Source organism: Ascidiella aspersa, chromosome 5, assembly GCF_963924565.1.
Source record: "Ascidiella aspersa chromosome 5, kaAscAspe10.2, whole genome shotgun sequence".
Taxonomy (NCBI): domain Eukaryota; kingdom Metazoa; phylum Chordata; class Ascidiacea; order Phlebobranchia; family Ascidiidae; genus Ascidiella; species Ascidiella aspersa.
The window spans coordinates 30,120,699-30,133,041 of record NC_139451.1 but is presented as its reverse complement, the minus strand read 5'-3'; the positions used below and the strand labels follow the sequence as shown (position 1 = coordinate 30,133,041).

General features: G+C 35.3%; 1 long non-coding RNA gene across 1 annotated transcript; it reads right to left on the bottom strand.

Annotated features, from left to right (window-relative positions):
- Positions 1 to 7,856: 7,856 nt before the first annotated feature.
- LOC146146303 (uncharacterized) lies at positions 7,857 to 9,288 on the bottom strand. Its single transcript, XR_014498715.1, has 3 exons — positions 9,143 to 9,288; positions 8,542 to 8,659; positions 7,857 to 7,990 (listed from the first exon to the last, which is right to left on the bottom strand). It is a non-coding gene; the product is annotated as an uncharacterized LOC146146303 (long non-coding RNA).
- Between the last annotated feature and the right edge of the window lie 3,055 nt (positions 9,289 to 12,343).

The window sequence follows — 12,343 nt, the reverse complement described above, 5'->3', positions numbered from 1 at the left end:
CAAGACTAAGTTTAGTTAAATGTACGACCGCCAAAATTTGAATCCTTTTTACTTTTTGGGCAAAAACCTTTATATATATACGACTCTTAGTCGCTCGTTTTCCAGTATTTCTTTTGCGCGCATATTTTTAGTTTTTTCCGCTACTATTGCCTGTATTTTTGCTGCTGTTCGTGCTTTAAGAGAAACAAAGATAATGCTGAAATCGCTGCGCAAGAAAGCAAGGAAATGTCGGGCAGATTATTTTGCACATAAACTGGCCATACAAATGCACAAAGTTATGGGACTGGAAATGGTGGAGGGTTACGATTTGGGTTAGGGTTGAAAATATTAGGGCATTGATGTACTTTGGGGTGGAGTTTTGAGTATGGTATAAAGTTGTATAGGCCTAATTCTGATTGGTTAGGTCGTATTCCGACATTTTAAGGTCCTAGTACACAGAGAGCCATCGCAGACTAACCGAATCTAAATAAAATACAATAAACCTACTATCTGTGAACGGTATTGTTGCAAACAATGAGGAATATATACAAACGTGCATAGGCTGAAGCTGACAGCAATTCTATGGTTGTTTCTCAACTTGCTCCCCTCTGAGCCTGTATAGTGTGCAGCTCTGTTGGTAGAACGACGGTCCCGGTATGGCCGGAAGTCGTGAGTTTTAACCTCACTGTAGGCTAGTTGTTTATCTCGCCTGCCCTGCTTGTATCTTGCTCGTTCAGTCTTAATCTGTCGAAGGCTTTTGGTTGCTACAATGCATGTGAAGCGACTCTTGTGCTCCACCTAACGGATTTTGTTTTAAATGATAAATAGAAAGCTTGAACATGTGCGGACAAAGGTAGCCAAACTGCGGTTCTAAAGTTCGGGTTCTAATATAATTACGGGATCCACCCCTGATCACAACCTTTTCCTGATGAATAGATATTCGCGTAAATGTGTGAATAAAAAATCGCAAGTATAGCCTATACGAAATATGGAGAAATATGCTTAGCGCGCAACATGTATAATAATGAATCTGAGCAAAGGTATGTGCTTATTTAAGTAAGAAACAGATTGGCGTATATTTCTGCCCATGTGAAAGGGTTTATGCTGTTAACCAAGTAAAAATGTGACTCTTGGTCTCTGACTAGTTGACCGTCTTTTTTCTGTAATATTAACATGTGAATGGTGATGGCATTTCAGCAAACGGTTTCTTTAAACTACTATTTTTATTAAATTAACCTTTTCAAGGAAGAATCGCTGCCGCTGTCCGTAAACCATAACTGTAACGATACCACCTTAGTATCGGACGAGTACCCATATCAGCGAGAAAGCTGGACAATTAGTTGCTAATATGGCTGAACTTTAATTTTCATAAACATGAATACTAATATTGTTTTTAATATTTTTTATAAACGTGTTAGGCCAACACAAGGCGTGTGTGAAAATTTTAGATCTCTAACGTGAATATGAGATGCTCTTTGAAGACTTTAAAAGGCCATATGTTGAACTTGTTATGAATTTTTGATCGCATATTAAAGCATGGCACGATTGTTATTGACTAAAAGGGGTGGCTCTTTTTGAAGAGTGTGATTTGCAGTTTATATCGTGAAAAATTTAGCGGGAAAGTTCGTCTATTAGGTTTTAATATGGCTAAATATTAATATTCTTAAAATAAATTTTAGTAGTTTTCGTTGAAAGTGTAAATGCTGGATTGATAAAGCCAATACAAGGACTTTATAAAAATGTTAGCTTATTAGCTGCACAACTTTCGGAGATATTGCCCAAAATCACTCTCGGCGCGCGAAGTTCGCCCAGGTCACTTTGCACTGGGTTTCTGTTCTGGTTCCTATCCGATATTATAGATTAGAACATCCCTAATTATGATCAGCATACACGATCTGGGATAGAAAAGCAATTCGCAAAGCAGTTATCATCTCAATATATTTATATATCAACTTTATTTATTGAAAAATAAAAAGGATTAATAAAAGGATGTCTCTTGTAGACAATGACTAGGCGTTTTTACTCGTGCCTTTTTCACCGTGAAATAGAAAGTTTAGAAAGCAACATTCATTTATTTGCAAAAGCGCGAAACGAAAAACAGTCAATTACAGATTGTAGAAATATTTGCTAACTAAGGTAAAAGAATTGGCTTTGCATCCTTGTAAGAAAATATGTACATCCCTGAAAAAAATAAAACAAATGGTTAAAAGGTAAAAAAAAGTAAACAAATTTAGCCTTGTTAATAATTAATACAGCCACTTTAATTGTGCGAGAAAAATTCTTTACGGTTTTAAGTAGTTTTAATGTTACAAAATGATCCCCAAATCAAATCATATACCAGGAAAAATGCCAATTTTAAAATGTGGGGAAACTCTTAAGTTTATTTCAGCGGTGAAAGTAAGACCTAATTTGTATGCGTTTTGGTACGAAAATTATTCTACTTTCATCCCCTAGTCTATATTCAATTCAGTAATCTGTCAACACAACACGACAACGCTTCTTGAATCTTGAATGTACTGTTAGTCATATTCGCATATATGTATGATCGTTTCAGTTGTATTGTAATAGTCCCGCGCCCAATTAGTCACACTTGTAGGCAGTGATTTTAAAATGAATTCAGCTGCCCCTAGAAGTATGGGCTTTGTAGCATAGTCTATTCACGCTATCAGACTGGTTTTGATGACTTAAAATCAGGAAACAACTTTAATATGTGGCATAAACATTCTATGAGCACAGACTAGTAGAACAGCAACATCTCTTTGGTAAAAAAATATTCTACTTTTAACCCAGCATTAAACTAACTGACAAAAGTTTTGGATTTATTTGTTTTATGCCCTTCTTCTTAAAACAGCATTATATAAAGGTCAATATAGCAACAACAACTACTGTTTAAATTTCAGTCATTACTTACCCTTAAGTGGTTGCCTGAGGTCTAGCTGCAGCACTTTCCCGCCCCGCACTTACACGTCTCTGGGTTGCACTTGCACTTGCTACAATCAGAACAAGTATGGCACTTGCAAACTCCGGTAGCTGAAAGCATCAAATGTATGGGTTAATTGCTACAATTTGGCTTCCACAATTCCAACTAATAAATACGACCTTTTTTTTGTTTTATTTCTCCTAATACATCATATTTCGGTCGAAACAGAACGAATTTTGTTTTTTGGTCGAATATATGGTTTTTGGTCAAATGTAAGTGTTTTTTAGTATTTATGCTTTCAAATAATAGCGGTGGGCAAAACTAAAAGTAAAACGTTGACACGAATTCACATCCCATCGTTCATGTTTTTTTCTGGTTATGATGTGTAAAATCCTGACAGTTTAGGAAATCTACCTTCCACAGTCAAAAATAGACACTTTTTGGGTATTTTTTTAATGAAATAAAACGATAATACTGCGTTTTTTTGGCATAACTTCGAAAAAAAATCATAGTTTCCTTCTGGATTTGTCGTTTAGCTAGACAAAGAAATCGCGTATGCCACGACTATGGTATGACGTTAATTACGTCATAGGTCTCTTTTTAAAAATTCAAATTTTTTAACCTTTTACTGCAATACAGAACAACTTAATACCACAATTATGCAGAGAAAAAAAAGGGTTTAAAGGGTTCTGGTTTGCGAGTACAGTATTTCTTAAACATAACTCGTTAAATCCACTGTTGAATATATATTAAGCCTTATTTTAAACCTAAACAAGTTTAAATAACTTACTTGCGCAGTTACATGGGTCCATTGTAGAGTGTAGAATAGACTTTGTAGTTTGTAGATCAATAAATAATTTTAAACTCGTCCGCGAAATGTCGATTTCCATCAAAGCATTCACATTTATTGTTGTGATTTGCACACGGCACGCGTCAAATTAAAGGAATTGACTAGAAAAAGGCAAACGTACTTCCAACTAAATGTGAAGCACAAACCTAAACGAAACGAATTGTGCAAGAATTCACTTGATAAAATGCATAATTATGCGACAAATTTTACTAGAAAGGGTTAAACATTTTTTTCAAGGCTTTATAATCGCTTAAACCGGAATTTAAATAGTTTAAATTTCGGCTAAGATGTGGGATATTTCATTGTAAAAAAAAATAAAAAATTGTATGTATAGTTAAGTAAAGTGTGGATTTGTATTTTGTATTTCAGGCATTTTAATAGCAGTTTTAAATGATGCTTTTTTCGCGTGGAAATATCCCTTTAACTATTTACCCACGTGACCAAGGAGCGTGTGCAGCGTATTTTTGCACACGGCACTAGCCTCGACTGGGAACTGAATTGACAAACATTATCTGTTGTTACGTCACACAAGACTGGTGAACAGGTCCGGAAACTGCATAGGGCAATTGGAATATGAGTTTGACAAAAGGATTACTATTTCCGGTGACTTCATAAATTTTGCATGGAAGGGTGTTTAGCAAACCCCTGTGTTTTTTACTGCAACATTTTGTTTTTAAGCTAAAAAGCTAACAAACAAATTGGAAAATTTGTTTAAATATTTTTTTGGGGATAATAAATTTATCTCAATAACTGTTTAAAAGTGTTCGGTGGTGTATCACAAAAATATATAGTTCTATTGCATATACCTTTTTGGCGCTGGTCTAGAACCCTACCACTTTTTTCATTTGAACTAACAAAACCAGATATCAAAATTGAAATTGCACTGGAGAAATAAATATAACAATAATATTTGACCAACCTCATTACAAACTCTAACCCGCACCCTAAACCAAATAATTTGCGTTGATTTACGAGTTATTTGAACGTGGTTAGGATTCTAGACCAGCGGCCTTTTTAGGGTTTTGGCTTCGACGAAAGCTAATACATTTTAGGAGTAGAAGTAAAATTTCGTAGCGTTAACCAAATCAGGACCTAAAAAACTACAATAAACCCACTATCTGTGAACGCAATTGCTACTAGCAATTTACCTGGTATTAGTGAAGCAACTCTTGTGCAAACGGATTTATTTATTTAAAAAATCAGAGCTTGAACATGTGCGAACAAAGGTAGCCAAACTGCGGCCCTATAAAGTTCGGGTTCTAACATAACTATATGGTATCCACCCATGCTCACAACTTTTTCCCGGTAATTAGAAATTCGCCCTAATGTGTGAATACCAGAATCGGCAAAGTATAGCCTACAAAAAAAGGCGAACTATGGGTCGTACAATATAACAAATTTAGCTAAGCAAAGATATGTGTGTATGTAAGTGAGAAACAGCTTGATATTAGATGTTGAAACTAAAAAAAGAGAAGTTAAAACGTTCAGAGTGCCACCTATTTGGTATGAGCTTTGATATTCTTAAATCTTACTACATCTAAATTAAACCTCCAACCATTATCTTAAGATTTATTCGAAACGTTCAAATATTACCTATATACTTCTGTATGGGCTTTGATATTCATTCTACGTCCAACTACAACCTCCAGCCATTATTTTAGGATTGATTTGAAACGTTTAAATATTACCTATACTTCTGTTTGAGCTTTGATATGTATTCTACGTCTAAACACAACCTCCAATCATTATGCTCCAAGGTTGACATTTATTTCTGCCCATGTGTGATGTGCGGATCTGTGTGGTTAACCAACTAAAAATGTGGTTCTTGGCCTCTGACTGGTTGGCCTCCCCTCGTCTGCAATATTTCAATGTTTATGCTTTTAGTAAGGGAAAATTACTAACGACCCGCATTCAAGCGTTACGCAAAACCAGTGTTTTAAGGCTGTTTTAAATGGACTAAAATAGTCTATTATGCTTTTCCAGCGGTCTATGAGAATGCCACCTACTTCTGTAACTAACATTTTATGTAGTTGTTACGGGTTATTTTATGTAGTTGTTACGGGTTATTAAAATCACCAAACTCAAGCCGGAAAAAAAACAAACTGTAAAAAAGTCAAATAGTAAACAAAAACACCCGGTAACCACCCTTTTGCGTAAATTTCTGTAACTACGATTTTAAGAAAATATCAGGTTATTGAGCAGAAACCTTTGTGTGAATTGGTTTAGTTAGACGACTGTGAAAAGCAGGGCTGCGGAGTCGGTTAAAAACAACCCGAGTCCGGCTCCGGCCAAAAAAAACACCCGAGTCCGACTCCAGCCAAATGTAAGATTTCGTCGAGTCCCGAGTCCAGCTCTGACTCTACAGCCTGTATTTTACCATTTACGCAACTAAATAAAGGTGGATTTTCTGCAATCCACTCATATTGGTGTCATAACTGATCCACCCGCGTTACATGGTTTGAAAACATTTCACCACTTGCTATTACACTTTTACTACTTATTTTGCCGCCTTAACAGTTTTGAAATTTGATACTGCGCATGCGCACGTCGGACTCGGGACTCGGGTAGTTTTACGTGGTCTTACTCGAGTCCCGAGTCCCGAGTCCGACTCCGGCAAAACAAACCGACTCCGTCGAGTCGCGAGTCCCGAGTCCGACTCCAACTCCGCAGCACTGGTGAAAAGTAATCACAGAAGTTAAACCCGTGTGATTAGTTTTGTGCGATTCGGCTTGACAAAAGTCAACTATTATAGGAAAGCGTTTATTAGCATAATTTTTACCGCGTATCTGGAACCATATTAAGAGAAACAACTTATCCTTAGAGAGATCCGAAAAATATATGCGACTCTTATATTGGCAGCCACAAGAGTTATAATTATGGACGTCAAATACTTTCCAATTCATTTCCATTCCGATATTTTAGGTAAAAAGTTTTGCCATCCGATCGAATATTGAATTACGTCATTGCTATGCTTTACAAAACAAATAATTGATTAGAGCAGTGGTCGGCAACCGCCGGTCCGCGAGGAGTTCGTTACCGGTCCGTAGCAGGGTTGCCAAATTAAAATTTTGATTTAAAGAAAAAACATCAAATAAGCCAAAATTAAAATTAAATTTAGTTTTCTATTCAAAACACATTAACTTTCGTTTAAACATACTCCATGGTTGATGGTATGATAAAAATCTTTATTAGCATTAAGCACTCGTGAGGTTCAAAACAAACCAGTGTGCTGTGGCCATATGAGTTGCATTGCAAAATAATTCATTATTTTGATATTCAAGTAGGAAAGTTTTTGAAACAAACGTATACATTTTAATTGGTTCATTGAAAAAAAAGTTGTAATGCATTAACTTTACTGAACGTTTGTTGTTTTTTTAAGGCCGGTCCGCGGAAAAATTTTAGTTTCAAACCGGTCCGCAGGGCCAAAAAGTTTGCCGACCCCTGGATTAGAGCATTCGAAGTTTTTTTTTTAGGTCAATAGGCCAAAATTAGCTTTAGCGCTGGGAAATTTAGTTACCTCCATTTGTTAACCTACTATTATATCATAAATTTACTTCCAAGAAAAAATCGCTGCTGTTTTTCGTAAATGAAGGCCAAAATTCCTATATTAATTTTATATCGGATCGACACCGATACGATACCATCCTAGTATCGGACGAGTACCGATACTAGGTCCCCCACTTAACATTGGGTTTTGATCCGATATTCCGATATTATCGAACATTTCTAATTATGATTAGCAGCATACATTATTTGGGATAGGAAAGCAATTTGCAAAGCAGTTATCATCGGCATATAGTTATACATAAACTTTATTTATGGAACTTCAATAAAAATATAAAAGCCATAATATTTGATAAAAGCGACATTTCGCAATTTACAGACGTTTCAGCAATAACTGCCATCATCGGTGTAAAAATCAAGTGAGGATAAAAATATTATGGCTTTTATATTTTTATTAAAGTTACTAAAAAAAACCGTGTATTGTCTTCCAAAGTTTATTTATGGAAAAATAAAAGAAGATCTTATGTAGAACTAACTGGGTTTTTTTCCTCTCATATTTTGCAAATAATTTGTAAATCGTCAGGTATTTTTTACCGTGAAATAGAAAGTTTAAAAAGCAGCATTCATTTATTTGCAAAAGCGCGAAACGAAAAACAGTAAATTACAGATTGTAGAAATATTTGCTGGCAAAGGTAAAAGAATTGGATTCACATCCTTGTAAGAAAATATGTACATCCCTGAAAAAATAAAACAAAGCGTTAAAAAACTGCTATTGTATGGGAGTAAACAAATTTCGCTGTGTTTATAATAAATACGGCTATTCAATTGTTCAAGAACATTTTCTACGTTGTAAAATAGTTTTAATGTTATGAAATAATCCCCTGATTAAATCACATATAACAAGAAAAATACCATTTTTTAAATGTAGGGTAACAAGTCTATTGCAGCGGTGAAAGTATGACGTAATGATCTGGAACGTCCTATTATGACGTATCCTTCTGACGCAAACTCTCTAATTTTTATGCGTTTCGGTAAGAAAATCTTTTCAGTTTAAAATCAATTTTGAATTTATTTGTTTGCAATCATTTTTCTTGAAACATTATATAAAGGTCAGTAGAGCAGACCAGTAAAACAGCAACATTTTTTTGTTGAGAAAATTATTCTGCTTTTATCCCAGCAAACTAACTGACATAGGTTTTAAATTTGTTTGTTTTATGCCCCTCGTCTTGAAACAATAGAGGTCAGTATAGCAGCAACCACCTACTGCTTAATTCCTTTTATTACTCACCCCAGGTGTTGGCCAGAGGTCTAGCTGCAGCACTTTCCCGCCCCACACGCACACGTTTGTGGGTTGCACTTGCATTTGCTGCAATCCGAACACGTGTTGCACTTGCACTCTCCGCCAGCTGAAAGCATTAAATGTAAAGGTTAATGGCTACAATTCCAACAAATAAATATGACTTTTTTGTGTTATTTCCCTTAATACGCCAAGTTTCGTCGTAAAAGAAGGAATATTTGCTCTTAGTCGAAATAATAGTATTTATTTTTTTAAATAATTGTACACATACCCGTTTGATTGGCAAAACTGTTTTTTATTTTTTTTAAATATTTCTATTTTACGCTGGGTTTGTAATTTAGCTAGACAAGGTAGATTACGTACTTCACGACCAAGTAATGACGTCATAGGTCTCTTTTGGGAAAATAAAGATTTTTTAAATTTTAAACCGTTTTACAGTAATACAGAACTCCACAGCTATGCATAGGAAACACAAAAGGGTTCGCATTTCCGGTTATCTTAAACTTAACTCGTTAAATTTACTGTTGAATATTTATTACGCCTTTTTTTAGACCTAAATAGTTCAATATAAACAGTAACAAAAAAAACTCACCTGCGCAGTTACAGGGATCCATTGTAGAGTGTAGAGTAGACTTTGTAGAGTTCTTAAAACAATTTTAAATTCGTCCGCGAAATGTCGATTTCCATCAAAACATTCAGTTTTATTCTTGCGTTTTGCACACGGCACGCGTCAAATTAAAGGAATTCGCTGGAAAAAGGCAAAACGTGCTTTCAACAAAATGTGAAGCAGATGCCCAAACAAAACGAAATGTGCTAGAATTTTTTATTCCCAACATGCAGAAGCATGTGACAAATTTTACTAGAAATGATTAAAAGCTTACTTAAGGCTTTAAAATTGACTAAACCGCATTTTAATTAGTTTAAATTTTGACTAAAATGTAAGACATTTCATTGTAAAAAAATAACTAAAATATTCTATGCATAGTTAAGTAAAGTGAAGATTTGTATTTTGTATTTCATGCATTTTAACAGCATTTTTAAATGATGCTGTTTTGTGTGTAATTATCCCTTTAACTGTTTATCCATGTGGCCCAGGAGCGTGTGCAACGTATTTTTGCACACGGCACTAGCCTCGACTGCGGAACTGAATTGGCAAACATTAACTGTTGTTTCGTCACAGAAGTCTGTGAATGGCACCAGACTAGTCACTCTGTGCCGTGTGAATGGGTTATTTTACTGGAATGAGAAAGACCGCAAAAAGTTACGACTTTACTTGGTGCTGTGTCTTGGATGACGAAAGGGGGCGGGTCCAGGGGGTGTGGCACCAGGCAACGCCTTCACTCTTACTAAGTAAATAGACATTTTAGTGGCTACAAGCTTCGCACAAGCACCTATACACCTTTACTATGCCTTGGTCTGTTTGTAGGATGTTTGGTTATTCTAAAGGTCCTATGAATACTTATTGCACGTTTTACTGTATGAATCATAAACTATAATGTTCAATTTACGCTATATTAGACTACTAGACGAAATACCCGGCGTTGCCCAGTTTAAATAGAATATTTATCAGTTATTCTTACTGATTAAAAATTAATTACATCTACAATGACCACCATAATGTACGAAGTCTAACTGAATTTTATCTGGTTAAACAAAATTAAGCAATCCATCATACTGTGGCTCATTACGTTGTAACATGTTAAACTGATAGCCTCATGTTATAGCCCATAATTATGGAAGCTAAGTTAAATAATCAGCATACAACCCAAAAATAATGCCACGGATAGCGTGAGATATTCGTAAGTGGCATAAATAATGCAAACATATTTTTTTAAATGTCATAACAAATATGCTTATGACTAAACGTTTCTACTGCGTGTCACTAAATAAAAATATTAAATCAGGTCATATCGTGTGTATAAAATCGGTTAGCTTATGCTTCCCCACAATTAGAGTAACACTCACAGCCTGTGTGAAAGCGGCATTAATGTGAAAGCGGAATGGCGTGTTTAATTATGTGACTTATCTGTGTTGCTCTAAAGATCTAATTCTATGTCTCCGTAATTTCCCAGTACTTTTTTCATTTGGTTAAGTTAAAACAATCTAATGATAGAAAATTAACGTATAACCTAAAAAGCAGTTTTGTGTTTGAAATAGGTCACTTAAGGAAAGTCGCGAACGCGCTGTGACCATTTCAGTTTTCGTTTACCATTTAATTACTAATTCACGTGCTACCATTATATAAGCTTGCTGAAGTCGCATGATATAGCCGTTGGTTTAAAAAAAACATGGGGTATTTAACATCAAACCAAATTGCAACGTAAAGTCGTAACAGCAATTGTTCAAATTGCGTGAAATTCAAGCAAATAATTCATCACGGTAAATACCCTACTGCATCCAACGAAAAAAAATCCCGTTTAAAAAATAATTTTTTTTAGTATTTAAACCGCTGCAATAAACGCGATATTTTGTTAACTTAGTCCAAATGTTGAGTAGTTTAAACTCGGTTAGGGTTGTTGTGTTATGTTTTTGAATGGTAGCCTACGACTAAACAATCGACTATATCACACAACACTTGTCTAAGCATGTCATACATCTTTAAAGTAACGAAAACCCTTGACATTTGTCAATGGACAATAACTCACAAAACTTCAGATGTAGCAGCAATTTGTTTAGACTTTCTTGATAGCGTGATATTTAAGCAAATACGTAATCCCGGTGCTAAACTGCGTCAAACGTAAAAAACAAATGTATTGAAAAAAACAAATGCTTTACGCGTCTGATTAAAGGAAATGACTTGAAAAAGGCAAATCGTACTTCCACCTAAATGTGAAGCATAAACCTAAACAAAACGAAAATTGCTAGAATTTTTACTTCCCAAAAGGCAGAAGTAAGCGACAAATTTTACTAGAAAGGGTTAAAAGCTTTCTTAAGGTTTTAATATTGACTAAATTTTTGACTAAAATGTAGGATATTTCGTTGTAAAAAAATGACTAAAATATTCTATGCATAGTTAAGTAAAGGGTAGATTTGTATTTTGTATTTCAGGCATTTTAACAGCATTTTTAAATGATGCATTTTTCGTGTGGATCCATCCCTTTAACTGTTTACCCACGTGACCACGGAGCGTGTGCAGCGTATTTTTGCACACGGCACTAGCCTCGACTGCGGAACTGAATTGGCAAACATTAACTGTTGTTGCGTCACAGAAGCCTGTGAATGGCACTAGACTAGTCACTCTGTGCCGTGTGAATGGGTTATTTTGCCAGAATGCGACAGACCGCAAAAAGTTACGACTCTTTCTAGGGCCGTGTCCGGGGTTACGAAAGGGGGCAGGTCCAGAGGGTGTGGCACCAGGAAACGCTTCCACTCTTACTCTTACTCAGTAAATACAAATTTTAGTAACTACGAGCTTCACACAAGCAGCTATTCACTTTTACTATGCTTTTGTCTTTTTGTAGAATTTGGTTATTCCGAAGGTCCTATGAATGCTATTGCATGTTTCACTGTATGAACCATAAACTATAACGTTCAATTTATGCTAAATTAAACTGTACATTATGCTAAATTAGACTGTACTTTGGTTTTTAATTTTGTTATGTGCTTAAAGCGCCAGGTATCCTTTTACATAACTCTTTCCAATTTAAACCAAACAATCAATTTTTTGGACTGAATTTCAGTTGCATACATATATATATAAACTGTTGCCACCAGGCATAATAGCAACAAATCAAAAACAGCTTCTCTGGTAGCAGTAATAGTTAGTTACAAGCTGCATAGTTGCGCAAGAGTT